Source organism: Palaemon carinicauda, chromosome 5 (assembly GCF_036898095.1).
Source record: "Palaemon carinicauda isolate YSFRI2023 chromosome 5, ASM3689809v2, whole genome shotgun sequence".
Taxonomy (NCBI): Eukaryota; Metazoa; Arthropoda; class Malacostraca; order Decapoda; family Palaemonidae; genus Palaemon; species Palaemon carinicauda.
In genome coordinates this window covers 106,883,449-106,889,566 of record NC_090729.1, presented here as the reverse complement: position 1 = coordinate 106,889,566, position 6,118 = coordinate 106,883,449, and the positions used below count along the sequence as shown (strand labels likewise).

General features: G+C 35.9%; 1 pseudogene; it reads right to left on the bottom strand.

Moving 5' to 3' along the window:
• Positions 1-5,306: 5,306 nt before the first annotated feature.
• Positions 5,307-5,414, bottom strand: LOC137641723 (U4 spliceosomal RNA; annotated as a pseudogene).
• Positions 5,415-6,118: the final 704 nt, after the last annotated feature.

Here is a 6,118-nt window from a genome sequence, read left to right as displayed (position 1 = left end):
TTCTGACCAGCTTTCTCCATCTACCTCTGTCCCACACTTCATCACCGGTTAATCCCTTTGATCGAAGGTCATCCTTGATACAGTCCACCCACATTCGCTTTGGTCTCCCTCTCCTTCTCGTTCTCTGTACCTCCATTTCCGTCACTCTCCTCCCAATATACTGTTCATCTCTTCTCATGACATGACCATACCACCTCAGTCTACTTTCTTGGATCTTATCTTATTGTGGTCCCCCTAATTACCTCATTCCGTATCTTATCTCTTCTTGTCACCCCACACATCCATCTCAACGTTCTCATCTCTGCCACATCCATCTTCATCTCTTCTGTCGAATGATTTTATTACAAATATACAAAATATCCCAAGTTCATATAATAGCCAGATGTGATATATATATGAAATAAATGACTAAAACCATGTAAAAATCGGTATTATAACATATACACAGTAATATATGAATAGAAATAACTCGGATATAAATAGTTGTTGGATGAAATTAAAAAGTCAATATGAACTGACTCAATGTTATGTATAATGAACTATTCCAAAAGTTCAAACTTGCATCACATGTTTTTATGTTGAACAGGCTGACGTAAGTCTTTTTATAGCTTATGTATGAAATATCTTTCCTAATTGTTGTTGATGTTTTTAAAATATTTTATTCTAAATGTTCATTACTTCTTAAATCGTTTATTTATTTCCTTATTTCCTTTCCTCACTGGGCTACTTTTCCCTGTTGGACCCCTTTGGCTTATAGCATCTTCCTTTTCCATCTAGGGTTGTAGGTTAGCTAATAATAATAATAATAATAATAATGATAATAATAATAATAATAATAATAATAATAATAATAATAATAATAATAATAATAATAATAATAATAATAATAATAATAATAATAACGTCCCATTTACAAGTTGCTTACAAACACTACGTATCAAGACTGCAGTATCCTTGGACAGTTTCTGACCAATCTATACAAAATACACTCCCCAAAAGGAGAATATCCGAACGTCTGAAACCCAGTCTACTGACATAAACCTCATGACAAAATCTATGGAAATTTGTTGGCCTTTCAGGGAGATACTTAAGTCAGGCACTGGTGCCTGGGAGGCCGTTCAATACCTCTGTGAAACTGGAGGAAACTCTGCAGTTGTTGTATGAAAGGAAGTCAAATGACTGGACATCAAGATGCAAGAAATTAAATGGAGACTGAAGTATAGTCGAGGGATAAAATCTAGGTCCAGATAGGGGTCGAAATGACAATGCTAACATTTAAGTAATGCCTACAGTGCTCCTGCTTTAGGTGCATTGATGGCATTATTCCTACATATGGAGAAGGTGGCAATAAAATGGCTTCAATTAGAGTAATTTATAAATGCTGATTCGGCTTTCACCCTTCACAGCTTATACAGATAAGCAAGAGAATACGAGTTTGATGAGTAAGTAAAATCTCGAGTCCCTTCATGATAACAGCCAGGACATTCACGCTCACAGCCTGTTCACATCCTTCTGTAGGGACTTAAAAATGTGAGCTGGGAAGACCCTAAGGTACTAGAACTAGTATAACAGATGTAGAAATGGCAACTATAACGTTCAGTATCTTATCCAGTTCAGGAGTTTTTGGAATTTATCATAGAGAAACATTAAACAGAATACCTGTTCCACTGCAGGATGCTAAAAGCCCAACGGCTCCAACAAGGAACAAATAGACCAATGAGGAAAGGAAATAAGGAAACAGATAGAATAGTGTGCCTTAGTGTAATCTTAAACAAAACTAGGAAAACAGAGCTAGTTTACATGCAATCTCTCTTACTTTAGTATCAGCATATCTCATAAAACAATTACTTGCTAGCAGAGTTGGGAGATTTTGTCTATGAAATTTATGATGAAATTATTATTGCTACTTTCCATAAGTGTCTTCAAACCTAATGCATTTGATAAATTCAATCATAAATCAACTTCAACAATCTCTGAAGAGTCAGTACAATCAAAAGTTCTCTAATTCAGTTGTCCAAATTCTGATGGCGAGGCTATGAAGCAGACTTGAGCCCTGTGTAGTCAGATAGTAACAGAGACATAAATTAAGTCACCATCAATAAACAGTGAGGTCCTCCCGTATGAAATAAGCAAATTATACTTTTATTTCTGTGACCAGCCTCTTATGATATACTGGGCAGATGGGCAATTGAAACTGAGATATGGTAGAAGAAATGTATAACTCAGGTTATGGAGAAAGGGACAAGGGCAGCTTATCAGGTTATATTGATATGTGATCTAATCAAGAAGCCAAAGCAATGAGGATAACATTTATCATTAAGTTTAGGTTAACAAAGAAACACTTTATTTCCAGAATACTAAACATGTTGCATCCTGTCTCATTTTTATATCAATTATCCCTTTATATGTCTTGGGTAGTGCCATAGCCTCTGTACCATGGCATTCCACTGTCTTGGATTAGAGTTCTCTTGCTTGAGGGTACACTCGGGTGCACTATTCTATCTAATTTCTCTTCATCTTGTTTTGTTAAAGTTTTTACAGTTTATTTAGGAAATATTTATTCTAATGTTGTGACTGTTCTTAAAATATTCAATTTTTTCTTGTTTCATTTCCTCACTGGGTTATTTTCCCTGTTGGGACCCCTGGGCTTATAGCCTCCTGCTTTTTCAACTAGAGTTGTAGCTAAACAAGTAATAATAATAATAATAATAATAATAATAATAATAATAATAATAATAATAATGTCTCATAAGAGATAGGACAGACACACGTTGCACCACAAAATTAAACCTGGCTCTATACTCTATTATGTTTTAGAATCCTGTTACTGCTATGATTAATATGAAAAGAAGATAACAATTCATATAATAGTTCATTTTTCTACTGATCATTCAGACACCTTTGGGAGAATTGGGCAAACAAATTGATTTTAAAATTTAGGTGTCATAAAGGTATCAGTAAAATAGTGTCCTAGTTCAACCAAGTAACTATATTCTGGATACTTATGTTCTATCTCATGATCTAATCACCCTTTCTCTCTTTCTTGAAACCAGCCATTGTTCTCTAGTCTTGGGTAGTGTCGTAGTCTCTGCACCATGGTCTTCCACTCTCTTGGATTAGAGTTTTCTTGCTTGAGGGTAACCTACACTTGGACACACCATTCTCTCTCTCTCTCTCTCTCTCTCTCTCTCTCTCTCTCTCTCTCTCTCTCTCTCTCTCTCTCTCTCTCTCTCTCTCTCTCTCTTATTTTACTTTTTGACGCTTTTATTGTTTATATAAGAAAGGTCTATTTCAATGTTGTTAATGTGTTTAAAATGTCTTATTTGAATTGTTCATTTCTTCTCTTGTATTTTATTTCCATGTTTCATTTCCTTACTGGGCTACTTTCCCTTGCTGGAGCCCTTGGGCTCAAACCATCCTGTTTTTCCAACTAGGGTTTTAGCTTAGCTAATAATAATAATAATAATAATAATAATAATAATAATAATGAATCTGGATATTTACCTGAAGTCTTTAAATCAACATTGCCTGAGATTAACAGGTTGATTAGATTATAAATCTAGTACTTTTTTCTTTCACAATGATTTTCTGACAGAATCCACATTGCGTAAGAGCACTAGACATAAATAGAGGTATTCCCTAATCATATTAATTTCATTCTGCCCTCATCAAGTTAAGTCAAAATCCTGCTTCCAGGATATATCTATATATATATATATATATATATATATATATATATATATATATATATATATATATATATATATATTATCAATTTCTAAGGTATTATCAAATATTTAGACTAAATTTTAAGACACATATACACATATATCTATATCTATATCTATGTATCTATCTCTATATATATACACACACATATATATATATATATATATATATATAGAGAGAGAGAGAGAGAGAGAGAGAGAGAGAGAGAGAGAGAGAGAGAGAGAGAGAGAGAGAGAGAGAGAGAGAGAGAGAGACTATATAGTGACCAAGGACTCATAAATCTTACGAGGTATATTTATACTCACTTTTGATATATATATATATATATATATATATATATATATATATATATATATATATATATATATATGTATGTATTTATGTATATACATACTTTAATATCGAATGAAGTCAAATGATTGGACAGCAAGATGCAAGAAATGAAATGGAAACTGAAGTATAGTCGGAGGTTAAAATTTAGATACAGATAGGGGTTGAAATGACAATGCAAACCTTTAATTCATGCCTACAGTGCTCCTGCTTTAGGTGCATTGATGGCATTGTTCCTCCCTATGGAGAAGGTGGCACTAAAATGCAATAACAGTAAACAACATAAATATTCCATTTAACAACGAAGTTAAAATCCTTGGTCTCTCTATCAAAAGAACATGCAACAGCTGCAATATCAAACAAAAATTCCAACTGGCCAAACAGAAAAGGAGCATTAAAACGTTTCAAACTATTGGATAAAACCATAACAATAAATCTCTACCAAAGCCTGATAAGACCTCCATTCGAATATCCAATAGCACCAGCATGCACAGTGGCTCAAACAAAAATGTAAACCTTACAAAAATTCCAAAATGGAAACTTAAGACACATACATAGACTAACAATGATAATGACACAAATGAACTCAACGAAACACTCCACAAAATACACAATCTCGAACAAGTAAACGTCAGATACCACAGAAGAGCCACACAAGCCTGGGAAAGACTCAAAAACATTTACCCAGAATTTGCAATAACAAGTGAGGAAATGACAGGCACACAAAACGAGCATTCCTGGTGGAAAAGGATAGCTCCTTGCATAGCTCAGGATTAACCAAATTCGGAGTATTAGAATTAACCAATAAAACAAAAGTAGACAGACATAAATAGATAAACAAGCCCCAGAAAAGGAATTAACATGAATACACAAGTCCTTTGGAGGCTGACAAAATTCTCACCTCCTAGGAGTCCACAAGGCATGATGTCACAGCAAAAACAAACAACAGAAAGCTATTGGGTCTGCCCCAATCTTTTCATCTCCCACTGTACTTCACTTTAACACTATCCCCTCCAATCCTTACAATACTAACTCCCCCCTCCCCTCCCCTGCCCAACTATCTTATCCCCCTATATTGTAGCTGTAGCTGTAGGCCTATAAAAAACCTACAAGCAGGTAGCCTGCTTTCTTCTTGCTTTAGACACCGAGCACCCAGGTCTCAATGGACCCACGATCCGACATACCCCCAAATGGGGTGGTCTTGTGTTCCCTGCTGCTAGTCTGATTGCTGCATACCACAAACGGAATGAAGTACATCAGGACCAATTAGCAGCCGGGAAAGGGAAAGTTTCAACGAGCAATAATCACACCTCGGTTAGCCCTCATTGGTTACGATACTGCCACTGCGCAAAGCTGAGAGGGAAAGCACATCTCCCTTTATACGTCGAGAAGGCTGACACAATACCGCCTTGTAATGGGATACATCTAACTTGCTCGAGAACTGAGAACCACTTGCTGTCCTGGTGGGCCCAAATCTGTGGAGGGCCAAGTATTTTCCGTGGTGGTCCAAGGCCGTCTCTAGTGATTCGAGACGGCCTTGGGTGGGCCCACTCTCCGTGAAGGGCCTAGAATAGTCTGGCCGACACCTGATCAACAAAATCTAAGGAGATTCCAACCTCATTTTTCATGTAAATGCTGTACTTTTATTCAGTGGGATACCGCAGCATCTCAGAGATCACCCCTTGTGCAGGTTAGGAGGTTGAGATCACTCGGCTGTCAGTCTAGAAGGGTCCAGGACTCTAGGGTCAAACAACTAAAATTAGGTAAAAATAAAACTGAGTTTATGGTGGTTGGAAAGAAAAACAGCGTAAGTTATCGGGGTCATATTCGAATAAACATAAATAATAACTGTTCCGAAATCTAGTAAAGTTTGTGATCTAGGCCTATCTCTTGACTGTAACTTGTCTTGCATGCCCAAATAAATAATGTAGTAAAAACTGTTAAGTGTTCATCTTAGAAACATCGCTTTTATAAAGAAGTACCAGGATGACCATTCTGTAAACAAATTTGTGATAAACTGTGTTATTACCAGGATTGACTAGTGTAACTCCATCTACTA